Source organism: Chiloscyllium plagiosum, unplaced genomic scaffold (genome assembly GCF_037043375.1).
Source record: "Chiloscyllium plagiosum isolate Xiang-an unplaced genomic scaffold, Cpla_swu_hap1 HiC_scaffold_22, whole genome shotgun sequence".
Lineage (NCBI taxonomy): Eukaryota > Metazoa > Chordata > Chondrichthyes > Orectolobiformes > Hemiscylliidae > Chiloscyllium > Chiloscyllium plagiosum.
Window position 1 is genome coordinate 21008567 of NW_028270160.1, and position 27185 is coordinate 21035751.

General features: G+C 39.1%; 1 protein-coding gene across 1 annotated transcript in view; it reads right to left on the minus strand.

Moving 5' to 3' along the window:
• Window positions 1–13014: 13014 nt before the first annotated feature.
• Window positions 13015–27185, minus strand: part of emx2 (empty spiracles homeobox 2) — a 121427-nt gene continuing 107256 nt past the window's right edge. The window contains exon 6 of the transcript XR_015760907.1: window positions 13015–14015. The gene's annotated coding sequence lies outside the window, so the exon portion shown is untranslated. The remainder of the gene's footprint in view (window positions 14016–27185) is intronic.

The following is a 27185-nucleotide window of genomic DNA, read 5'->3' on the forward strand; positions in this document are numbered from 1 at the left end:
CACTGCTAAGATCACCCCCACTGCTGACCGCCTGACTCCGTCCCCACTTCACAACCTTCCTCCTACCGTCCTCAACCTGTGGATTCCAGCAAAGATCCTAAGTCTTAGTTGGCTGTCACATCAATAACAGTCTCAACCTGTACCACTGCCAGCCAGCCGAATTCCCGTCTCTGTTTGGACAGAAGCTTGTGGCAATTGGGACTTCTGTTTTTGAGTCCGTGAGTCCATGGAAGACTCACTGCCTGGACAGCAGGTCTTCTTAAAAGCATGTTGCAGGGTTCCCAGTTAATACAAGAGAAATTAATGCGAGACTATGACAGGATGCAAGAACATTGAAGAGGAGGAAGCCTTAGGTAATGCTGCAGTAGTTCAAGATCAGTATATACACCATTCACAGAGTTAACCCCTTTCTGTACCATAACCTAGAGTAGTCAATCCTCAAAACTCAACAATGATACACAGAAAGCAGTTGTCTCTACTCCCATATATACAGCCCTATTATACATGAAATATATATCAGAAAAAACTTGTTGGCTGAGTTTGAGGGCGCTTGTTGCTTACAGTATTAAGCTATTGAAGTGAGCTCATGGTAGCATTTTTGCCTCTGAGCCAGAGGTTTGAATCCCAGGATGTAGTGATGAGTATATGACTCTGGATTTTCGAGAAGTCAAGGAGACTAACTTTGGGGAGTGAATGTTTGGGCAACTAGCAGGACCTGATTCTGGGAATCCTGACTTAGTTGGTTGGAGTTTCTAATTTTCATCGGGGAGTGTTAAGGGTGCAGGCCAGTTCAAGTCCGCACACTGGAAGTTCAAGTCGTGAGATCACATATTGTACTCCTGATCTTGCCACCTCCATTGTGGAGACAGGTTTGTTCTAGTCCTTAGCAACATTCATGGAGTTGGACCACCTTTTCAAAGAATCATTGTCCATGGCACCTCATATGTGTCATGAACTGTAGCCTGAATGATGGAATCTTTTTAGAGGTAGTGCAAAATGTGATTTACACATGCACCCCATGCCAAGTTATACCTTCTAACCACTTCCTGTTGGCTCTTGGCTATTCATGACACTTTCATGCCATTCACCCACTACACACTTCACAGAAACAATTAGCCCTGTACTGACAATAATATGTATAAAAAGTTTTCTGCTATCTTCTGGTTTGATGATCAAAATAGGAGCCATCACCTCTAATTTCTGGGTTGTCATTCAGCAGGGTACACACATCTGGGCAGAGTGACACTGGTGCAGTGGCTGTATTTCCACTCTTTAGCCACAAAGGTTGGGTTTAGGCACCCTTCACACAACTCCAGGGAGAAGAGTCCTGAGTTCGGAACTGATGTCCAATGAGTGTCATTTTGTTCATTGGAGGGTTGCAATCCACTTTAGACACAGTAAAAACTATGGACGAGACAACGGGAACGGTTTTAGTTTCTCATCTCTAGTAAGAGCCGCAAGAATATAATGTGTAAGACTTTCAGTCAGGAATTGTCATGGGGTAGAACATGACAGACACTCCATATCATTATGACGTAAACTGAAAATTTAGGATTTGAGATTCAGAAATACAGAGCTGAATATTATTCCAGTAGCAGCAGCAGTGGGAGTAGTGACAGTGAGGACAGGGGCCTGCAAGGAAGATAAATTTAAAATTATACAAACCTACCTTGTGTGTTCAGCGGTCTCCATTTTGCCAGTAGCAGCAGTGGGAGGAGTGACAGCGAGGACCAGGGGCCTGCCGGAAAGATAAATTTAAAATTATATAAACTTACCTCATGAACAGGTGGAGTACATGCTGAGCAGGAGTGGGCACGGGACTGCTGAGTAAATGAAGTAATATGTTTGGGTGGTTGCGTTACCTGAAACACTACTTAGGTAGTGTCCCCCATCCATCCTCCTCCTCTAACCAAAAATACAGGTTTAGGGCGCCAGATTGGTAAGATAACTATTTTTTAATATTCTTTATTTTTCTATATTCTCTTTGGGAATTTAGAAGAGTGGAATTGGCAGTTGGGGCAGTTGAATGTTCCCCTGCAGAATGTGGGAGGCAAGGACCATCACTAGTGTCCCTGCTGACTTCATCTGCAGGAAATGCACCCAACTCCAGCTCCTCAAAAACTGTGTAAGGGAACTGGAGCTGGGTGAACTTTGGATCACTCGGAAGGCGGAGGAGGTTACTGTGAGGAGTTACAGGGAAGTAGTCACACCTCAGGTGCAAGAAAGAGGCAGATGGGTTACAGTCAGGAGACGGAAAGGCAACCGGCAGGCAGTGGCTGTTCCCCTCAATAACAAGTGTACAGTTTTTGGATACTGTTGGGGGAATGACTTGCCAGGGGTAAGCCATGTAGTACAGGTCTCTGGCAGAGGGTTTGTCCCTGTTGCTCAGAAGGGAAGGGGAATGATGAGCAGATCATTAGTCATTGGGGACTCCATAATTAGGGGAAGCAGATAGGAGGTTCTGTGGGAACGAAAGAGACTCATGGTTGGTGTGTTGCCTCCCAAGTGCCAGGGTTCATGATGTCTCTGATCGTATTTTCGGGGTCCTTGAGGGGGAGGGAGAGCAGTCCCAAGTCATGATCCACATAGGTACTAACAATATAGGTAGGTAAAAGGATAGGGATTTCGGATAGAAATTCAGGGAACCCGGGTGGAAGATTAGAGCTAGAAAAAACACTGTTGTAATCCCTGGCCTTTTGCCCATGCTAAATGCTAGCAAGGCGAGGAATAGGAAGAGAGAGGAGTTGTACACATAGCTACAGGGATTGTGCAAGAGGGAGGGTTTTGGATACTTGGATAATTGGGGCTCATTCTGGGATAGGTGGGACCAATACAAACAGAATAGTCTACATCTGAACCAAAGGGGTACCAAAATCCTGGGGGGGGGAGGTTTGTTAATGTTTAAACTAATTCAGCAGGGGAATGGGAACCTAAATTGTACTTCCAGTGTCCAGGAGGTTGAGAATAGTGAGGTCAGAAATATGTTTTCAAGGTTGCAAGAGTTCACCGGCAAGCAGAAGGTGGTTTGAAGTGTATCTACTTCAACGCCAGGAACATCCAGAATAAGGTTGGTGAATTTGCAGTATGGGTTGGTACCTGGGACTTTGATATTGTGGAGAAAGTGAGGTCTGCAGATGCTGGAGATCAGAGATGGAAATGTGTTGCTGGAAAAGCGCAGCAGGTCAGGCAGCATCTAGGGAACAGGAGAATCGACGTTTCAGGCATTAGCCCTTCTTCAGGATTCCTGAAGAAGGGCTAATGCCTGAAACGTCGATTCTCCTGTTCCCTAGATGCTGCCTGACCTGCTGCGCTTTTCCAGCAACACATTTCCAACTTTGATATTGTGACCATTTTGGACAGATGAATAGAGCAGGGACTAGAATAGTTGTTGCAGGTTCCAGGATTTAGATGTTTCAGTAAGAACAGAGAAGATGATAAAAGAAGGGGAGGTGTGGCAGTGTTAGTCAAGGACAGTATTATGGTAGCAGAAAGGACGTTGGAGGACTCGTCTACTGAGATAGCATGGGCTGAGGTTAGAAACAGGAAAGCAGAGGTCACCCTGTTGGGAGTTTCTGTAGGCCTCCGAATAGTTCCAAAGATGTAGAGGAAAGGTTAGCAAAGATAATTTTGGATTGGAGCGAGAGTAACAGAATAGTTGTCATGGGGGACTTTAACTTTCCAAATATTGACTGAAAATACTATAGTTTGAGTACTTTAGATGGGTCAGGTTTGGTCCAATGTGTGCAGGATGGTTTCCTGACATAATATATAGACAAGCCAACAAGGGGCGAGGCCATATTGGATTTGGTACTGGGTAATGAACCTGGCCAGGTGTTAGATTTGGAGGTGGGTGAGCACTTTAATGATGGCAATGGAAAGGGATAGGTATATACTGCAGGGCAAGAGTTATTGCTGGGGAAAAGGCAATTATGATGCACTTAGGCAAGATTTAGGATGCATAGGATGGGGAAGGAAACTGCAGGGGATGGACACAATTGAATTGTGGAGCTTATTCAAGGAACAGCTACTGCGTGTCCTTGATAAGTACATATCTGTCAGGCAGGGAGGAAGTGGTCGAGCGAGGGAGCAGTGGTTTACTAAAGAAATTGAATCCCTTGTCAAGAGGGAAAAGAAGGTTTATGTTAGGATGAGACATGAAGGCTCAGTTAGAGCTTTTGAGAGTTACAAATTAGCCAGAAAAGACTTAAAGAGAGAGCTAAGAAGAGCCGGGAGGGGACATGAGAAGTCATTGGCAGGTGGGATCAAGGAAAATCTAAAGCTTTTTACGGATATATCAGGGAAAAAAAATGACTAGAGAAAGATTAGGGCCAATCAAGGATAGTAGTGGGAAGTTGTGCGTGGATTCCGAGGAGATGGGGAAGCTCTAAATGAATATTTTTCATAATTATTCATATTGGAAAAAGACAATATTGTTAAGGAGAATACTGAGATACAGTCTAGTGGACTAGATGGGATTGAGGTTCACAAGGAGGAGGTGTTAGCAATTCTGAAAAGTGTGAAAATAAGATAAGTCTCCTGGGCCAGATGGGATTTATCCTAGGATTCTTTGAGAAGCCAAGGAGGAGATTTCAGAGCCTTTGGCTTTGATCTTTATGTTGTCATTTTCTATAGAAATAGTGCCAGAAGGTTAGCAAATGTTGTTCCCTTGTTCAAGAAGGGGAGTAGAGACAACCCTGGTAATTATAGACCAGTGAGCCTTACTTTGGTTGTGGGTAAAGTGTTGGAAAAGATTATAAGAGATAGGATTTATAATCATCTAGAGAGGAATAAATTAAGTAGGGATAGTCAACACAATTTTGCGAAGGGAAAGTCGTGCAAATGTCATCCTCACAAACCTTATTGAGTTCTTTGAGAAGGTGACCAAACAGGTGGATGAGGGTAAAACAGTTGATGTTGTGTATTTGGATTTCCATAAGGAATTTGATAAGGTTCCCCACAGTAAGTTATTTCACAAAATACGGAGGCATGGGATTGAGGATGATTTATGGTTTGGATCAGAAATTGGCTAGCTGAAAGAAGACAGAGGATGGTGGTTGATGGGAAATGTCCATCCTGGAGTTCAGTTACTACTGGTGTACCGCAAGAGTCTGTTTTTGGACCACTGCTGTTTGTCATTTTTATAAATGACCTAGATGAGAGCGCAGAAGGATGGGTTAGTAAATTTCCAGATGACACTAAGGTCAGTGGAGTTGCAGATAGTGCTGAAGGATGTTGCAGGTTACAGAGGGACATAGATAAGCTGCAGAGCTGGGCGGAGAGGTGGCAAATGGAGTTTAATGCAGAAAAGTTTGAGGTGATTCACTTTGGAAGCAGCAACGGGAATGCAGAGTACTGGGCTAATTGTAAGATTCTTGGTAGTGTAGATGAGCAGAGAGATCTTGGTGTCTAGGTACAGAGATCCTTGAAAGTTGCCACCTTGATTGATAGGGTTATCAAGAAGGCATATGGTGTGTTAACTTTTATTGATAGAGGGATTGAGTTTTGGAGCCACGAGGTCATGCTGCAGCTGTACAAAACTCTGGTGCGGCCGCACTAAAGTATTGCGTATAGTTCTGGTCACCGCATTATAAGAAGGATGTGGAAGCTTTGGAAAGGGTTCAGAGGAGATTTACCAGGATGTTGCCTGGTATGGAGGGAAGGTCTTATGAGGAAAGGCTGAGAGACTTGAGGCTGTTTTTATTTGAGAGAAGGTTGAGAGGTGACTTAATTGAGATATATAAGATAATCAGAGGGTTAGATAGGTTGGACAGTGAGAGCCTTTTTCCTCGGATGGTGATGGTTAGCATTTGGAGACATAGCTCTAAATTGAGGGGTGATAGATATAGGACAGATGTCAACGGAACTTTCTTCACTCAGAGAGTAGTAGGGGCGTGGAATGCACTGCCCACAACAGGAGTAGACTCGCCAACTTTAATGGCATTTAAATGGTCATTGGATAGGCATATGGACAAGAGTGGAATAGTGTAGGTGAGGTGAGATTCAGATTGGTTCCACAGGTCGGCATAACATTGACGGCCGAAGGGCCTGTACTCTGCTGTAATGTTCTATGTTCTATAATACTTTGTTGTATGATTATGCTTTCTAATCATTAACCTTTACAATTATTTGCTTCAATGATTAATGAGCAGTTTGGCTAGAAATGTATTTAGTAAGCAGTTTTATAACATTCAAATCCGAATTTGATGCATTTGGTACAATCACAGAAATTGCTGGAGAAACTTAGTAGATCTGGCAGCATTTGTGGGGAGAGAAACAGAGTTAATATTTTAAGTCCAGTTTGACTCTTCAGTGCTGAAGAAGGGTCACAGGATTCAAAATGTTAACTCTGTTTTTCTCTGCACATGTCCTGCCAGACTTGATGAGTTTCTTCAACATTTTTTGTGTTTCATTCGGATTTCCAGCATCTGCAATATTTTGCTTTTGTTATGATGTTTTCACTGATGGTTTATATGGTCTATCTTGTCAAGAGACATCTTGATCATAGACAATCGATAACAATAAGGCTCCCAAATGTCTACAAATCTACTAAAAGAAAGGCCAGATTTATATTGATAAAATCATAATGATCATAGAGAATGTCAGCAACAATCTCTGTCCTTGTTAAAATCTCACCTGAGTATAAGGCATCCAAAGTAAATAAACTAATACAAAGAAATAGGTTAAAGCTATATTTAATGAACACACACAGAACAAACTAATGAGGACTGTAATGATCACTGGGGTGGCAGGCAGTCACTTGAGATGAACCTATGCATCTATGATGCGTTGTGCTCATCATTAATTGTAAAAAAGGAAAGAAATGAGAGGTTAAAGTGTTGTAGGTTCTGACAGGAACAATCGAAGAAATTTGGCAATAATTAGCTTAAAATAAGTTGTGTTATGTCGCTGCTAGTTACAAACTGTCATTGCTGACTGTCACTGGTCGAACTACTGAACTTGTTTTTGTGTGAGCAGCATAGCTTTAAGAGTAAATATAATGGAGCTGTCTGCATACCAGTGAATTGTAATTGCAAATTAAAGCGTAATTCTTGAACTGTTGCTATCTTTTTGTTTCATGATGAGAAAGTCCAAACCTAATAAGCAAGTATTACTTCTAAGCTTTTGTTTAAAAACACAAAGCATTTGATTCTGTGTAGCACATGGGAAAAACATGAAGGGATCCTGTTAAGCAGTACCCAAATTTGTACTCAAAAGCCTTGCTCAAACTGTGGTTTACTTGCACAGGATCAAGCTTTATTCAGATGTGTATGGGAAGATTCATCTTGTAAGTAATATTAAAAATGTTAGAAAGCTAAGTAGAAGGGTTCATGTTCTCTGAATATTGAAATCAATGCCTGATCGTTGTAAACAGTTCCCTGGTAGTGACTGATCTGTCATTTGCTGAAGTTACACTTCTTGGAATCAAATGTAAGAGCCTAGAATTGCGATCATTCAGAGCTTGTATTTTTCAGGTAGTAAACAGCTTCCTAAGCCTAATGGTGCAACACAGGGGGGGTCTGTGGCCAATATTCACACATTTTTGAATATATTAGGAAGAGTAGATGAGACAGTTAAATAAAATTGATGGAATACTTGGTTCTGTAAACATATGCAATTCATATATAAACAAAGAAGCTGTGATAAACCTTCACAAATCATTGGTTAGGCTTCAGTTGTAATATTGGAGTCAGTTCTTGTAGTGGTTGGATCCATGGCCAGGTGGTTCTCATTGACTATGAGATTCTTTATTGGGGATATTAACCTTGCCCAAACAGGGAGCCTTGGGGTCGGGGTGGGGGTGGGGGAGGCGGGGGGGTGGCAGATATAAATAGGAGATTCAGGAGGTCTTCTCAGTTTTGGGTGAGTGAGCGAGCTTAAATCTGAAAGAATGGTGGAATTAGAGTCTAAAGAAACATTTTAAATGCAATCAGGTATGGATATGAGGAGGGCTAATTTTCAGGTTAATGAAGACAGAAGAATATGGAAAATAGTTCTTTCAAAGAGCCAGCATCTGTGAATGACTGGTCTCTCTCACTCTGAAAATTTGAATCTTAAATTTCATTATGTTGGGTGTGACATACAAACACAGTGAACTAGAAGTATGCCACCCATTGGATTGGTACAAGAAAACAAATCAATATTGGGGGATTGCACATGAAGCAAGTGTAATGCATTTGGGCCTTTTGCACTGACCCCATTCTCAATTACCTCCCTTCCTAGTTGCCCCTCTTTCCCTTCCCAATCTACTTTTAAGCAATTAGATAATAACTGACAGAAATGAATATCATTAGGTCTCCAATTTTTACAATGACGTTTGCTCAATATTTATCTATTAGCATTTTTGTTTTGAATATAACATTCATAAATGCAGTAAAGAGATATGTCCTCTTATAATCATGATCTCCACTATGGTTTTGTCCCCTCAGCAATTCCCATCACTACCCTGCCCCACCTGTTGCCGCTTTTACCCTCACTAGTTTGCTGCAAATATCCAAAAGAACTATTGAATCACTATTTCTCGAGGAGAAAGTGAGGACTGCAGATGCTGGAGATCAGAGCTGAAAAATGTGTTGCTGGAGAAACGCAGCAGATCAGGCAGCATCCAAGGAGCAGGAGAATTGACGTTTTGGGCATAAGCCCTTCTTCACTATTTCTATATCCAGGTAACACAGGCTGGGGAGACACTCTCATTGGGATTCAGTGAGGACAGAGAGGTGGGGACCTACTGGGGATTATGAAGAGAATTACTAAGAACTGGGAAGAGAATCTTTGGGATCCAGGAGGAAATCACTTGGGGGATCAGGGAGAGAATCACTGAGGATCAGGAAAGACCATCACTCAGGATCAGGGAACAGAACCTTTGGGACTGGGGAGAGAATCACTGAGGATTGGGGAGATCGAGTAAAAATTTATTCTAGGTTGGAAATGGACTTGATTGGATGCAATTCTTTGTTCTACTAACAAAGTCAAGACAGACTTTCAGAAGAGTGACTGAGGAAAATTTCTAGCAATTATGTTCACAACAAAATACAAAAAACTTGTTTAATTCTAATATATATTCCATTTTTTAATCTATCTCTTAGTTCTTTATTGTGCTTTTCATTTTTCAGTCCAGGGTTACAAGGAGAATATCCAATAACTTGTTGCATCGTCTCATACATGTCATGTGTGATTCTTGTGTGAAAGCTGTTTGATTAAGTAGATTCATGCTGCATCAAAGCATCACAACCAATTTATGTAAAAATTTGGAAAAATAAGAACACTGTGGGAAAATAATTTTATTCAAATGGGTTATGAGAACTTTCAAGGCACAGGATAACAGTGATAGATTTCTTTTCTTAAACTATATGTTTATTTTTCTACAATATATTAACATATTCCCATGTCCCACCTATTTTTCAGTTAACATTTATGCCACATTCAATGACCCAGGAACTCCATCTCTATTTTCTCACCTAACCTAGTACCAGGCTCCCTCCATTGCCTTATTCAAATGACCATTCTTCACATGATACAGTGAATGTCAACAGGCTATTCAACTTTGGAGGAGGAATCATAGCTAAACCTTGACCCGTCCTCAACTTGCCTACTATTTAGTAGGCATAACTGAGTAGTAACCAGTAGTAGCAGCCCAGAGTATTGCTCTCTCCCAATCTTTAAAGTTATTCAGGAACAACAATATCATTACTTTTAAACAATGTGATGCAAACATTACTGGTATAGTTATTACTTTAATCTTTGTTATCTTTGATTAAATCAGCATTAGAATGAAACTGAACCTGTGATTTTGTACATCTCTCTCTCAATTTAGTCCATGCAGTGTAGTTGCTACTGAATAGAACATAGGTAATACAAGGCAGGATTAGTTTCTTTAAACCCTTGAGCCGCCAGTCAACAAGAGCATGGCTGATCTGCTGTAGCTTTAACTCTACTTTTTCGCTTGCCTTCCCCATAATATTTGACTTGTTTGTCAGTCCAAAATCTATCCAAGTTTGCTATGAATATACTGAATGACCCAGTTTCCATTGCTCTCTTGGATAGAGAATTCCAAACACAAGCAACCCTCTGGAAGAAGAAATTTCTTTTCTCCATTTTAATTGGCAGACCTTTCATTTTGAAACTGTGTCTTCTAGTTCTAGATTTCCTTTCTAAATTTACTCTGTCAAGAGGTGAGGGCAAAAAACCCAAACTCATGCTAAAACTGAAGGTTAGGCTTTTAGACTTTCCCTGAATTGACTGCAACACCGTCCCATCACAGTTAACAGCAAGGAGTCATTTGTCCCTTCACAACCTTCCTGCCAACAAGCCTGCAGTGCACAGTCCCATCTAGAGCAGACAAAACTCCTCATAATTAAAACCAGAAAATTCATTCATTGGACAATTAAAGTCCATGACCCCTGGACTGTGAAGCATGGGCTCTGATCAGTACATAACCAGGTTTCTGGCTGTCTTATTTATTTTGATGCAGAGACGCAGTCTATAAAGGGTTCATATGCCCTTTAGAAAGTTGCTGCAAGTTCTGAAAATACACACAGGAAATTGATCCTCCGACAGATGATAAATAGTTAAAAATGAGAGAGGTAACACAGAGTGAAAGAATGAAAGTCAAGAAATGGTGGAGATGGATTTGGTGGCAAGGGACATAAATCACTGGATTCTGTGAAAGGTTCTCAGTTTAAATTGAATACAAATGTTTGTTCATTTGATCCATATTGTACACAATGCAGTATTTTATGTGTGTTAATCCGATGTGAAAGAAATGCGGGAAATGCTAGTTGTAGCAGTGAATTCAATCACTGGCTCTGAGGGGTTCAAACACTAGTCAGGGAAGGATGGATGTAGAGCTCACGGCTTAGTCTATTCATGGGATTTTATATTTATGGAGGTCCTTCCAGATTTTTCCAGCATAAACGCTTTTCTTGAATCCTTTAATGCCAAAAATAACCTCAAAAATATTTGAAAATATAACATTTATAGATTATACACTTCCCCTGCTATTCCTCTGAAGTAATATAGTTTTGTAAAGTATTTTACAGTCGTAACATAATTTATTTTCTTTGGCCTTTGTCAGAATATGCTGAAATAAGAATTACATTAAACAACACATTAATGTTAATTCATTAGACACTGTTCCAGATGCATTCATGGAACACTGTGTTAAATTCTTAAGCAGTAAAGATATGCTGTCCAATCCTGGTGTATAGGGGCCACATTTTATTCTAATGGGTTAACACCTCTGTTAAAATACAAAAGAGAGAAACTTCAGATTAATGCATTACATATATTAGTATTAAATCAATTGTTTTGATGTAAATTGAGTGTTTTTTTTTCTTAGTTGGTTCTGGTTTTGGTTGATTCTCTGAGCTTGAATTGCTTCATGTTGAACTAAACTCTATTTAATTTTAAAATCATTCACCCTCTGCCACCATTTTGACAGTGTAATGAAGAAATTCTGAGGGAAATGTCACTGTGACTTATAAGTGAGATTGTCCACAAAACAACATGGAGAATATTTTATTTTTATCTGCCTTTGCTCACAGTAAGAGTGTTACCCTGTGTTCCTATCTAATCAGCACATTGGAGCCAGCCAGGAACACATGCTACAGTGCTGGGTAATAATTGTTCCATTAATTGGTGCTGCCCAGGACATACAGAATGTAAAAGTTCCCAGTGGGTCCAGTAATTAGTCCTTTCTTACACTTACATAGGATTAGTAGTGGTTCATCTAGATGAAACAAGTAATTAGGCAATTGGGTTTATTTAAGTTACAGTATTTTTAGTTATCCAATTGTGCAAAGACCTAAATGACTTGGAAATGTCCCATGTCACTTAGCTTTTCATTTGACTCATAGAGGGAGGCACTTTCACTGCCTGCCTGACTCATACAGCCTCGTTCCTGCCTGGCGTGTCTGTTGGTACGCTTGAGGGCTTCTGTGACCAATAGGCGCGATAGAGACTGGAATGTATTGTGGGTGGTATAAATAATTATTTAAATTCATCAGTTTCCAGTCCTTTTGCCCAAGTTCTATAAAAAGAGGCACTTTTGGTAGGCTTTTTACTTGATTTTATTTAAGAGAAGTACTTAGCTTGACACACCTCTTTGAAAGAGATATACCTTCATGTTTTAAATCTAGCTTCCACAATTAACACTGATTCATTGGTGATACATTAGGAGTATGCTGTTTTAATCAATTTATTTTGGACACTATTGCACTGTGTAGGTCACATTGGCAGTAGCTAGACATTATACAATTACTGTAAATGATTGTTTTAGGGGTATCTTTATAATTGTAACATTGGGTTCTTGAATTTGGGATCCAACTTTGAGTCACATTCTAGCTTCTGTCTTGACCCAGACTGCAGATTAGGGTTATCAGTTGAGAAAGAAGGGCAGACATTTTAGTGCCTAAGTAAGTTAAACAATGAATAATATAAGTAGACACCATGAGAATACCACTGAGGAAAGCAGTGTCATGGAATAGTTGGAAAATGGGAGCATTCAAAGACCAAGACAGAGAAAAACTACTTAATGAAATGTCATTAACTGAACCAAACTGGATTGCTGGATATTTAATTCCAACAGGTAGCACCACTTTAATTTTTCTATTAGTTCCATTATAATATCACACTTAAGAGCAATGTACCTATTGACATACATGAACAAATGTGTACTTATTTAGATATTTTATTTGGTTTCAAGTCACAAGAACAATGTAATGATCCCTGTAAAGAACAATAAATTTTGAGAAGAGATGAATTTGTCACTGACATGCAATGAATCACACACCATCTTACATTTCAAAACTTTTACTATAATTAACTAAAATCAACATCAAAGTTTGTGAGAAGATTTGTAGCTCGGGTGCTCATTGTTGTGGTTCTGTTCGCCAAGCTGGGAATTTGTGTTGCAGGCGTTTCGTCCCCTGTCTAGGTGACATCCTCAGTGCTTGGGAGCCTCCTGTGAAGCGCTTCTGTGATGTTTACTCCAATATACCGACCACTGCAACGGACAGCTGGAACTGACAACCAGAAGCGGCAGAGACAAACCACTATAAATGCCGGAGGAAACATCACAGAAGCGCTTCACAGGAGGCTCCCAAGCACGGAGGATATCACCTAGACAGGGGACAAAATGTCTGCAACACAAATTCCCAGCTCGGCGAACAGAACCACAATAAAATCAACATCAACTAAACATTATGTAGTAGGCAACCAACACACTAAACAACAGAAAAAGTATTCTCATAATTCCCTAATACAATCAAAAATCCCACATCATATCTCTACGTCATAGCACATTCTCAACAGGTACCCAGTCTTATATTTAAAGTGTAACATGTTTCCCAGCAAATCAACAGGATTCTCTCTGTCCTTCCAAGACATCCTTTTAAATAGAAGTTCCATTCCCACTCTCCTTCAATGTGATGATTATGTCCTTTTCATCTACGTAGCGTAGCTGTACCTCTGATGGTCCTCCTCCTCAAAACCCTTGATCTGACTACTTCTGAGAATCCAGGGCTGAGCATGCAGCCACGTTTTCCTTTGTGTTCAGATGTTAAAGCTTGCATGGGACTTCCAGTTGATTCGATCTCGTCCCCAAGGAGACAGCTCACAAAACCCCTTTTTCAAGTGAAAGGTTAGTTGGAAACTAACCAAAACAGAATAATTCCAATTTACAATGATAACAATTTCAGAGGGTGAAATCGATGGAAAATGAAACTTTTGTTTCTTAGGGGTTGGAAGTCTCACCCTCAGAAGTTGCAGCCAATTTGGTTGACTGCTTGGTTGACACTTTGGTTAAAGCATAATCATTGATAAAGTGTAGTGGTCATGATGACTGTAATAATGTAGTTGATTTCTTCAATTAATGCATTTTCTGGTAGTTACTGTGTTTTGCAGCTGAGAGTATGTGGTCACCTGAAGCCAGAAGGATGATACCATGGTGTTATATGATTCATCAGGGCACAAGAATTCTCCAATGAAAGCAAAAGAACTTTTGAAGGATGCCTACAGCACTTAAAACAATAACAGAATGTACATTCATTAATTGTTCGCTGACTTTATGCTACATGACATAATGCATTTCTTTCAGAATTCAAAAAAAAATCTATATTATTTGCATTTCTGTATTCATTCTTTATATTGATTCATGTGACTTAAATATGGTGACTCATATTAATTTCCATTGTTCCCATGATATTTTGGAGAGGAACTTCATTCATGTAGCACCATTTCTAGCTGCCAGTCTCAAACTTATTTCAATTTATCAATCAAAATATTTTTCAATGATGTGCCATCTAACACTTTAATGCCTCTATATGAAGAAATGTGTCCAGGAAAAATAAGCAAAAAAGAAAAAGAGAAAAAAAGAAACAGTTGTGTCAGAGGTTCTGTTCACTCAGAGAGCTGGCTCTGAGGAAGCCATACAGTGCCAAGTACTATGTACATGTAAATAAAGGGGGACTTGGTGATGGGATATCGGCCTCTGGGGAGTTAGTTCACATGGAGTACAGACTCAGAGTCCTCAGCTGCTCCTCATAGCACAAGCCCTTCATCCCCAGGATTGTTCTTATAACCTCTTCTGGACCCCCTCTAATGCCAGCATCTCCCTTCGATGCAGGGTTCAAAACTGCTCACGATGCTCCAAATGCAGTCTGACCAGAACCTTTACAGCCTCAGTAGAGCATTGCTGCTGTTGTATTCTAGTCTTCTTGAAATGAATTTTGAGGACCGCATTTACCTTCCATATGTCAAGTGAACCTAAAATTGACCATTCTATTGAACATGTTTCGCCACATTCACCAAGTGCTTTCATTTTTTCAGCTTAATTATACTTGTTTAGCTAAACAAATGCAAAAAAAGTGTCCCTCCTTATCTTTCATTGAAGGTATTTTCGAATCATCTCATTATTCATGCTTATCTCAGATCAAGAAATGGCTGGATGGACGATTAAAGATATCTCCAAGGCTTTTACTGATGCTGCCCTCTGATCAATCAGCAGGCAAGTGGATTCAAACATACACCAATCTCCTCATCACAAGTAATAATTCACTGTCACTAACACATTGCAATCATCCACCTTAACATGGAATTGTTTTGTCAGGCTAAATTATAAGGAAATATTCTAACCATACTACATTTGCCTCTTGATGGTGTGAAGATTTAAATACTGGGTTGACTCAGACATATAACTAATGGCTGTAGGTTGTCTTCTTTCTTGAGCTTATGTGTCATAATTAACACTTTTGCATAAAAAGACTGGGAATCAGTGGGTTCAGGATCTATTATTGCTGTGGGGTTTGAGAGGCTTATGACAAGTGAGTAAAGGCTGATATGCTATGAAGGATCATCAATGAGTAGTTTTGCCAGATTGAGTGATGTCCTACAGGGAATGCAGGGAAACCAGTAAGGTCACTGAATTGTGCCACACCTGCTTTAAAAGGATTTAGTCCTGTCATTAACTATAATGTGAAAAATATTTAGTTCGCAACACTGCTAGTCCCTCCCCTTTAGAGAATTACAACTCTTGGTCCCACAACCAGGTTTACCAAAGATGCAAAGTGTTGGATGCAAAAATACACATTATAAAAACTGAAAAGGAAACTGATACCAGTCATTTCCTTGTTACACTTTTATCTCAATGAGAAAGCAAAATTAAGCTGTATAAGAATAATGTGCCTTCTCTAAAGAGTTTAAGTGCAAAGCACCTCAAACTGATCATAACCCAATTAAGTATCCTTCCTCTAAAACCTTCATCATTGTAATCTATTTTTTGTTCATACCTCAAATACAAGTAACAAGCAAGGCTTAATATACTCACCAGTAAACTACAGTTCCCTGCAGTCATTCTATAGTGGACCAGTAATAACAAAGGAATAAGAAAGAAAATGCAAATTAAATTAAACACTTCCGCACAATACACCTGTATGTCAATTTCTTTAAAATAAGTTCACAGTTTGAACTTGACAAAACAATATTTGGAAGCTTGTAAGCAAGCAAAGAGGCCATTAAAAAGAGAAATACTTAACAGTGCCAATATTTCAATCTGCATGCATGCAATTAGCATATTCTTCATCTTGCCACTATTCTGCCTTCTCAGAGATAAGATTTTAAATGAAAATGCTATAATTTTGCAAGAAAGAAAGAGTTTTGAATGTGCTCTCATAACTGATTATGTACATTTAAGGTATAGTAACTCAAGAGAATTTCTGTAGTTACTGGTTTAATCCTACACTTTTGATTTTGAACAATAGTAAAACATTTGCAATGCTTCTATCCCCTGGCATTGCCTCTATACCTAAAGAAGATTGAAAGATTTTGGCTAACTCTTCCCAAATTTTCATCCATACTTCCTCAGTGTCCTTGGATGCATCTTATTTGGTCCTAGTGACTTATCAGCTTTAAGTACAGCAAATTTTTAAATACCTCCTCTATCAACTTTTAGCTCAACCCGTATCTCAACTACCATGTGTAACCACATCATCTTCCTTGGCAAAGTCAGATAAAAAGCCTTAACTTAAAAACTTAATGATGCCCTCAACATCTATGCACAAATCCCTTGTTGATTTTTAATTAATCCCACCCCTCCTTTAACTCCCATTTTGCTATTTATAAATCTGGAGGAGACTTCAGGATATCCTTTCAGGACAACCATAATAATCAGCTTTTTTAAAGAATGCTGGAAGTCGACGTCTTCATTCTACTTCCCACCACAAACACCCTAGCCCTATCAATTTATCAGACAAATTACTACTGTTAGCTGATTGAAATTGTCAAGCAGCTATAAACAACTATATCAAAAACTCTGAGCCAGTTAAAAAAAAAGCAACAGTCCATTTGGCTGCCTTCATTCACAAATTTAGTGTTAGTAGCTGAATAAAAAGGCACAAAAATTATCACAAAATGATCAAGATTTATAGGGCCTTCTTCAACAAGAATATGTGAAAGGGATATTCAAATCTAATGAGTAGTTGCTCTTGGGACTAAGTTACAAGATCATGGACCAGGACCAAGAGTTTGGTGCCTTCATGACAATGATTTTATCTTATTCTAACTCTGGGATAAGATGCAAACAGACTCAGTGTTTAATGACATCCAGTGGTGAAATAATTATTGAAAATAGATCATCCATTATTTACAGGTCATGTGCCACAAACTTTTAGTTAGAAAGGAATGTTATGGGACTAGTTTCTTTAAATGATACAACCAATTGAGATTGCAACGGATGATTTCATGGTCTATTTCATTATGTTGTTCCTGCCCAAATTCATAGCACATGAATTCACTACATACTAAGATTTCAGGTTTGATCAACTTTCAGAGAGAGGGAGGAAAGAAAGCAACAAAATTAACCAGACCCATTCTAATATATTTCCTAAAGCCCAGTGGAACATAAGAAAGAGGAGCAGGAATGGGTCTTACAGCTATTTGTTCTGCCACAATTACGTTTGTGTTGATTCTGGACTCGCAACCCCAGCCCCCTCCCTTGTCTCCATATCTCTTTTCCCTATAATATGGACCAAGGGCCGAATTACATTCAAAACCTGCCCATTTGGCCTCTTTTGACTCCTGTCTTTGAATGTTGCCAAAACAAAACTCAAATCAATCAGATGTGATCAGTCCCTCTTCCAGTATAAATTGAAGGAGAGACTCTGGAATATATTGAGCTCTTCTAATGCCTCGCCAGCCACTTCATTCAAAGGGCCGCCATGTCAAGGTGATCCCAGACTGGATCAGTTCTCTATAAGCTATAGTGCCAAGGGTTTGATGACAAACCATTCAGAAGTTTACAAGATTCCTAGAGTATGAAGCATTTGTTGCCACCACACTCCTGTACTCTAACAGGACCTGGACCATGTATCAGTGACACGTAAGAGTGCAAGAGAAATTCCACAAAGCATACTCCATATTCTCTGGATTGAATGGGAGGAGTATTGAGTAAATGCTAATGCCCCTTTGAAGCTAGCTATACAAGCATTCAGGTAAAACTTCTGCATAATTAGCCATAGTAGACTGGATACTGCACTCAGATGACTGAAAAGCATCTCTCCTGCCAAGTCCTGGTTTTGCAGGTCTCATGTAGCCAGTGTTCCAAGAGAGGACAAAAATAATGCTACAAAGACCTTCTGAAGCTTTTCTTAAGTTGACATTAGGTAGCTGGAAGAGCTGGCCACCAATAATTGATAATGGCAACAGATTATCCATCAAGCTGTGCCGTGCTTTGAATCCAAACACCTTAAACATGAGGCAGAGCAATGACAAAGACAAAAAGAAAAGGGATCAAATCTTGCACCTGGGATCCTATCATCTCTTGGGAAGTTCTGCTCCATCTGCAGATTGAGAATCAGTGTGTTCAGTCACACAAGGACTCGTGGCAGAAACTTATCACACTTAGTTGATATTGTTCTCAAAGTGAGGGACAACCAACTACTTGGCTGGGAGTAATGCATGACACAGAGGATTTAAACAAAAGGGGGAATAATTTAGAACTAAGGGCTGAATTGTATATAAGTGATTTCAGTGATTGTGTGAGAGCTGTTTACTGTATGTATTCCATTTTTGTATATATACAGACAAAATGACTAATACTTGAAGATGCCTCTGAGGCTAATAGAGCTTGCTGTGCTCCCAGCATGCTCTCTGCTGCTAGAAACTGGCAATTAACATAATAAAGCACTTGTAATGGAATGGAATCATGAATTGCAGCATGTGTTGACACACTCCTGCTGGTACCAACAAGCTTCCAAAGCACCACTGCTGGGAGAAAGGAAATATTTGTTACTTAAATCCAGAGAAGCCCTGTACAGTGTTTACTATTTTGTTTTATTATCTGCTGACTTAGGAGCTTTCTCATATTTCAATTCTATGTATCCAACTCAGCCAATAGGATAATTTACAACTACTTGGTGTATCAGAGTTCAAATAATGATGATCATTGTAAACCTCCATTAAATACCCAAGTCATCTTTTCAAATAATCCCTTTCTTTTCCCAAAATATAGAATTAAGCCTGCTTAAAGGACTTTCAAAGGTTAAGATATTCAGAAGGGGATAAAACAGAACCTCTTAATGAAATTCAAATTAGCAGTTTTGTGCTCTTTGCTATTAACCTAAGTCATATCAGATTAATACACATTTTCACTAGCCATTTTTCAATTAAGTACATTAGTCTGCTGTCAGATACTTCATCCAAAAAAGGTAAGCTTACATACAATGTGATAGTCATGTTTAGTGAGAACCATGCTCATTAATTTTATGTAAATGAGAAATGTTTACTTCTTTTTAATTGAACCTTTATGAAAAGCAGGTTCTTCCAGATACAATATCCTTAAAGAATGAAGACAGCTAACACTTCAACAGGACAAGATGAAGTACAAACCGTTGTATTTGTTTTTAACCTTACTCTTGGTAACATTGTTCCCAAGACATTTGGTTTTGTCTTCAAAATTTCTTGAGGGCATTCTTCACAATCACTGCTGCTGTGAGCGCCTTCACAGCAGCAACGCCCCCTGACTTCCTCCCAAACTATTGACCTTGCAGGAGTACTGTGCCTTCCCAACCCCAACACCTGCAGCCCAAGCCACATGACAAACCCAAGTCATTTATCAGCTTCAGAAATGAATCATGCTGTGAAATACACTTGTATTGTATGACCAGATTTCTACTCAGAACAGCCATGTTTGCAAGTGCGCAATTATCACAGATCTGATAAAGCCTTCATTGCACACAAACACTTCAAAGAACTGTGCAATGGAATATTTACTACATCAGCTCACCATCTCAGTCCATTGCCCAGTTATCTTCAATGACGTGAAATATGAGGCTACTAACATATTTTTCTTCTATTCACAGCGTATTATGTCATAGTTCCAATCATCAGTGATTTGGCTTGTGGATTCAGACCACTTTTAGTGGAAGTCTGATAATAAATTACTTTTACTTATTTAAAAAGAATTACTCTGAAAAATGTTCATTGTTAATAATTCATTCAAATTAGATTAAAAGTTCCTCTTAATTTCTTTACATTAATCATCTTACAAGAGGTCTAAAATACTTGAGCTACAAGAGTGAGCATAGGTAAAATATCACATACGATAGATTTGTAAAAGAAGTTTTAATGCAAGCAGAAATCATCTCAACAAAGATATCCTGATCCATCCCTGTTATAGTGGTGGGGCTGTTAGAAATTGGAGCCCTTTTAAAACTGAATTTTTGTAATTTTTCTTGTTTAGTGTAAGAGTTCATGTTCTGCTGCTACACCAATTAATTCCTTTGTTTATGTTTGGCAATCTCCAATAAACATGGATAAAAGAAAGGTGACAATAAATACCACCAAGACCACTATGACATATAAGCTGATGTCAATGAATTATAAGGCATGATATCCCCTACATCGATGCAGTATTTAGTCAAATAAAAGGTTTGTTTGCCCACAAGAGTGAAAGTTAATCTTCAGATGAAGATGCATGAGGAGACAATGGTTATTCTAAAGTTATGAGTAGTTGTCCCATGCACAAGCATTTAGACAATTGATTGACATAACATAGATTGCCAACGACAACAATAGGGTGTATCAACAAGTGCTCAGAATCAGAGATGGTTCTTTTAGGGGACAGTGTTCATTATGGTGCTGTCTTCTTCAGATGGAAGATGGATTAGGAGAGATTGAGGGATGACCCAGGGAAGAGTTCTGGACACTTTGGCTAGAGAAAAAAATGCTGCCTCCACAACTTTAATGAGATTGACACATTCCATTACAATAGGCTGTTTTTCCTCTAGTAAAAGTCAACTTTCATCAAATCTCATGGGTTACATTTCATTTATGTCTAATTAACAAATGTATCATATCAGAATTTCTGCTTCTTAAAATTTAATAAACTATCAGAAAATCCTTTACAGATGGTCTACTGCCTATTAGATAACTTTGGTCACAAGTCCCCAGAATCTAATGGGCCACCAAGTAAAAGCAACATAAAACTTGTAAACCCATATCACATTGAAGACCACATCCTCCACTCTGCCTGGGAATATAGGTCACATACAGATATATTAACAAACTTGCAGAACTTTGCTTGCAGGATGGTTACATTTTATTATTAGGAGAGAATAGACCATCTCTTCCTTAGTTTTGAAATTATGAGAAAATGGGACATATATCTAACTGACAGGTGCACCAAAGTGGTACCAAAAATCAATGGCGTGGTTGCAATTTGGAGCGAGCATTTCACACTTGTCTTTAGTGTGGTCAATATTTAGACCCTGTGAGCTGGTTATATAATACAGAAGGGAGTCATTCAACCCACCTTGTGTGTGCAGAGTAAAATAACTGTCCAACCTGTTGCCACATTTCCAGCTCTTGGTTCATAACCCAGTAGGCTGTAGCACTTCAAGTCCATATCCAATTATATTTTTTTAAATGCAAAGTAGGTTTCTGATATGACCACCCTTTCAAGCAGTGAGTTCTAGATTTGCACCACCCTCTGCCTGAAAAGATTTCTACTTGACTCACTCTTGATTTTTTGACCAAATATTTTGATTCTATACCCTTTAGTTATTAATCTCTGCACTAACAGAAATAGATCCATCCAATACACTTTTTGTAGGTCCATCGTAATTTTACACACCCAATTAAATCTCTGCTGAACCTCCTCTACTCTTAAGAAAACAATGCCAGTACATCAAATCTTTCCTCGTGGCTTCAACTTTCCAGTCTTGTAAATATCATTATATATCTCCTCTGTACTCTACAACAATCACATCCTCCCTGTAATTCAGTGATCAGAACCAGTCATATTCCAGTTCTCCAGCTCTGGCCTGACTAATGTTTTACATTGTTCTAACATAACCACCATGTTGCGATAATCTATGTCTGACATAATAAGGAAGTATCTTCTATGCTTCTTAATCACCTTATCTACCTGTTTTGCTGCATTCACGGAGCTGTGGTCATGAATTCCAAAATGCACTGTTCTCTAAACTTCTCAGGATTCAACCATTTTTCGGGTATTTCTTTCCCAAATTTTCCCTCCCTCATTGTTCTCATGACTGTATTCCGTTTGCCACATTTCTATCCACCTGACCAGCCCTTTGAAAACATCTCACAGTTGACAGCTTTGTTCTTCACCCTCAATTGCACAGCCAATATTTGCATCATTTGCAAATCATATTTCCTACATTGAAGTCTACATCATTGACATATATTATAAAAGGTAAGAAACCTGATACTGTATGGAACCCCAGTTCTAGGCACAAAAATACCCATTGACTGTTACTATTTGTTCTTGCCACCGAGTCAATTCTGTATCCATCTTGGCTTTTTCATTTGGATCCCATGGACTTTTACTATCTTGACCTTTTTAGTGCTGAACAGTACCTGAAAGAGCTTTGCATTGGCTGCTAGCAGTGGAATAAAACACAGTTACAGACCTTGAGCTTGTGCAGCTTTTACTTGCAATTTCTAGCTCTGGTATTTGCAGGTTTTTCTCTTTCCTTTTTTTAACCTGTGTAATCATGCTGGTGCCACTCTTACTCTTTCTGCCCTGTAACATATTTGACATTTTTAGTGACTCCCTGGGGCCTTGCAGGCCTCACAACAATTTCACTCACAGAAAAGGACATTTGCTCTTTGTTTATTGGCAGATATCCCACCAAGATCATTTCGAAGCAACTGTGTCTTCAAATTATTGCACTGCACTATTGGCATGCACTAATCCCCTCCCTCCCTCGTCCCTTCATACGAGTGATCCATAATTTAAAGTAATAACTGCCAGACATCAGCACGGAGAAACATAGCAGATAGGACATTTTTCAGGGCAACAAGTTCTTTTTCATGCAGTCGGAAAAAAGATGTGCCCAGGGCACAGCTAGTTCTCGAAACATGTGGAAACACTTTAGAAGTGATAAATGATTTGAAATCTAGTGTGTCCAGTGGAATGCTTCTCCGGAAACAAAATTAGGGCTAACAGGTGTTAAATAAGGAATTCTGGTGCACTTCAATAGAAATGTCAAAATGCTGTTGCCACATGTACATAAAAGCCCACAGGAATATGCCTAATTAACCTCAAATTTGCACATCTCATTCTTCCTTTACCATTGTGAGTTTATATTAGTGATTGGAGCAAAACAAATGGAAAATGTTACAGGAAGATTGGGTTGAAGCAGAAAGTGCATTCTTGATATTTGAAAGTGGACGTGTGTGGTCAAAGGAGACTTTTTGTAGATTCAGTCTAATGTGAAATAATTTCTGATTAGTTAGAAGAAACATTTGATGAAAACAGTAGCCTATTTGTCTTACTGGCAACTCTTAAAAATAGAAATCTTTATTGAAAATAATGTGCAGATGGTCTGAGAATAAGTATTGGAGAAGTGTTAGTTTTCAAGTCAGTAAGTATGGTGCATTAATGGCAAGCAAATTTGATATGTGTCCATGACAATAACACATCTTCGTCCTGTTCTTTCTGAGCAATAAGACATGAAGATATTCACAATGAGAAGTACTAATGTAGGGTTACGACATGTGCTTTAGATTTTATTTATCCTGAATGTGTGTGGACTGAAATCATCACTATTAGATCAAGGAGAAATGCCTTCAGGTCTTCATGCCAAATTTCCATCCAATGCTGCGTTCAAAAAGTTGAAGTGGAGAAACGAATGTCATGGTGAAAATAAGGGTAGGTGGATTGTTGTAAATATACTGCAGATGAAGGGGAAAATAAAATCAACTGGTCCATTGAGTCTGTCACGTATCACCAAAAACCCATAAGGAACATGATTTATAAATCCCATCACCAGCTACATAATCCCTTCTCCTGGGAGAGGTCACAAAGCAGATTTTTAAAAATATATATGGCCAATTCACAAAAACACAAACTTGCATTTACATAGTGCTTTTAACAGCATTAAACATTTCAAGGCCTTTATAAAAAGTGAATCAACAAAAATTTGATCCTGGACCACATGATATTAAGAATGATAACCAAAAGATTGGACAAAGAGAGATTTTAAGGAATATCTTAATAAAGGAAAGAATGATAGAAAGGCAGAAAAGTTTAGGGAGGAAATTCCAGAACTGAGGATCCAGGCAGCTGAAGACACAGCTGCCAATCAATGGTGAAGTAATTAAAATCAAGAATGTGCAAGAGGTCAGTATCAGAGGAGCAGTGTCTCAAAGGATTGGAGGCAATGTGCCATCGAACTTTTGTCAGCAGGGCTCATTCAGTTATAGATCTGCATTGTCTCCTTCAGAGCAAAAATAGTCATGGATGTGTACATTTTAAAGTGAGCATTGCTTGTGCATGCCTGTGGTTTGCCTGCATGCTATGTTCCATTTGCTGTGTTGTTTGTATGCTCACACAGCTTACAGCAAACAGATTTCAGGGTTGAAGGAGGTTACAAAGAAAGAGAGAGGTATGGATATTGAGGGATTTTAGAAGAAAGATGGGAATTTTAAAATTGGGGTGTTGCCTGAGTGGAAGCCAATGCAGGTCGGTGAAAACATCAGGAATGTGTGAATGGAAACTGGAGCAAGTGAGAATGTGAACATAAAGTTTTGATTGAGTTTACGAGTTTACAAATTTATAAAAGAGCTAAGATGCAGGTTGGTTAGGAGAGTATAGAAGCAACAATTGAGCACTCACGTTTCAGCGTCCTCACCTCTGGGCTAGGATACTCTGGTTCAAGTCCCATCTAATCTAGAAGTGGGTCTTAATAATTTTACTCTTTAAAAAAAAATCTTGTAGAAACAAATCAGGGTTTCAGTAGCAGATGGCAGAGATGAATAATGTAACATTGAAAATTCCTCTGAAACTTTCTTTAGTGATCAAAACCAGTCAAGAGAATGTCTTGCCTTGTCTATACGTTATGCTATTTAATATATTTTCTACCTGTTGTATGGCATGATCTCAGACCCACCTAGGAATTAGCCTACCATTCCTTTGAAGACATCCAGTGAATCTTCAATTACTGTATTAGCTAGTAGCTGGTTCCATTAACCAAATATCCCCTGGGGGCAGCACGGTGGCTCAGTGGTTAGCACTGCTGCCTCACAGCACCAAGGTTCCAGGTTTGATTCCAGCCTCGGGTGACTGTGTGGAGTTTGCACGTTCTCCCCATGTCTGTGTGGGTTTCCTCCAGGTGCTCCGGTTTCCTCCCACAGTCCAAAGATGTGCCGGTCAGGTGAATTGGCCATGCTAAATTGCCCATAGTGTTAGGTGCATTAGTCAGAGGGAAATGGGTCTCGGTGGGTTACTCTTCGGAGGGTCAGTGTGGACTGGTTGGGCCGAAGGGCCTGTTTCCACAATGTAAGGAATCTAATCTATAAAGGGAACATCCAATAGCCAACCTACTTCTACACTTACGTAATTTTAAATGCATGACCTCTAGTACTTCATGACCTTTCTAATTGAAATAATCTATCTATATGAACACAATCTAGTCCCCTAACTGTTGAGGCAAGTGCCTTGTTATCATTCAGATCCAATAAGAAACAAACAGTTTTACTCGCTCCTGGGACAGTTTATGCATTGGCATACTACAATAGCAGATTGTGTCACTTGTGACAAGTTTTTGAACTTGTATCACTTTTATCACTTGTCCTTGTGTTATTAATCTTCCGTACCATAAAAATCTGTGATATGTTCCATTATAATTAATAATCTTACAGGTAACAGAAGACTGTGCCAATCTTCACTTTAATTGATTTTCACTTTTTGATTCAACAGTTTGGTCCTCTCTGTGATATCCAACAGAGGACAAATCTCCAATTAATGGAAACATTTCTTGATATTCGTTCATGAGATGTGGGTGTCACAAGCGAGGCCAGCACTATTGAGTCGAGTTTGACATTCCAGATTTATTAATTTAATTTAAATTCCCGTTGCTTTATTGGGATTTGAACCACCTTCCCCATACCATCAGTCTGGCCTTTGGATTGCTAGTTATTACCACCACCTCACTACCTCGCCTTATCAAAATTACTTGCTTATTAAAGAGATAAGTTCTGTTGATTTTGACATGATATTTCACTTATTCCATTAGTGAACCAGTTATTGAATGTGTTGCCTAGAATAGGCACCAGGCAGTGGTCTTGTGGTGCAGTGATGGTGCTTCTGTCCTTGAATCAGAGACCAGGGTTTGGTTCCCACCTTCTCCAGGGGTACATGATAACATCTCTGAACATGATAATTAGGAACATGGCAAAACTGATTAAGGGAGCTTTAAATATTTACAATGGATGGACTGTCAATCCTGGCTGGAAGAATGGGAAGGAACTGTTTGTACAGGAAACCCCATAACATGGAATATATTCAAGACAGCAATTGGCAGATTTCTTTTTGAATAGTATAGGAATTATAGTTCAGTGTGAGATGATAGAGTTGTGGTTGAAGATTAAGAATGAACTTAATAAATAGTAAAACAGGCAAAATGATTTCTGTTTCTTATGTCTCTGTGTTGTAACTAACCTTTCTAAGGCCCCTAAATTCCTAAAGCAAGCTGTAGAAGATCTGAACATAAAGCTCAGCAGCAGTTCCTCCCAATTGTTGTGATGTGGTAGGTGGACACTGTTGCTGATTGATAGTTGAGTTAAGCAGTGATCAAGCAGAGCCTATGTGTGCCAATAAAACACTCCATTCATCAAATGAGCACTGAAGAACAGATAGTCAAACTCAACCAAATCATCAGACAGCCTTTCGGCTATTTTTAATGTATTTCAAAATTAATACTAATCCATTACAGCCCCCTTCTCAGATGGAATCTGATAAGAAAAAAAGGTGAAGTTAGAGAAACACTCTAGGGCCTAATTAAATAATAGACCACTGGTGATGTGGACATTATACAGCACTTGCTTATTATTTGCCTGAAGCAGTTATGAAACACTGATGTGGACAGTTCCTTTTTATCACTTTTACTCCATCTATTATGGGTCAGCTTCATGAAGATAATTTATGGGGACTGTCTTAAACCATTTATTAATGCAGCCTAATCTTTGTTCTTGTGTGCTTTGGTCATGTTCCCCTTCAGATTCTGTCTGCAATTTTCCTTTTAAAAATCTGAGTTAGAAGCCATTTCAAATTTAGGTAGCAACTCATTTTGATACTGAAACTTTGAGGTTTAGTCTCTTTTTCTGCAAGAGTGACCTTAAGGCTTCAGTTGTGGCATATTGTTTCTCCTTAGTGGTTCCAATGGTCA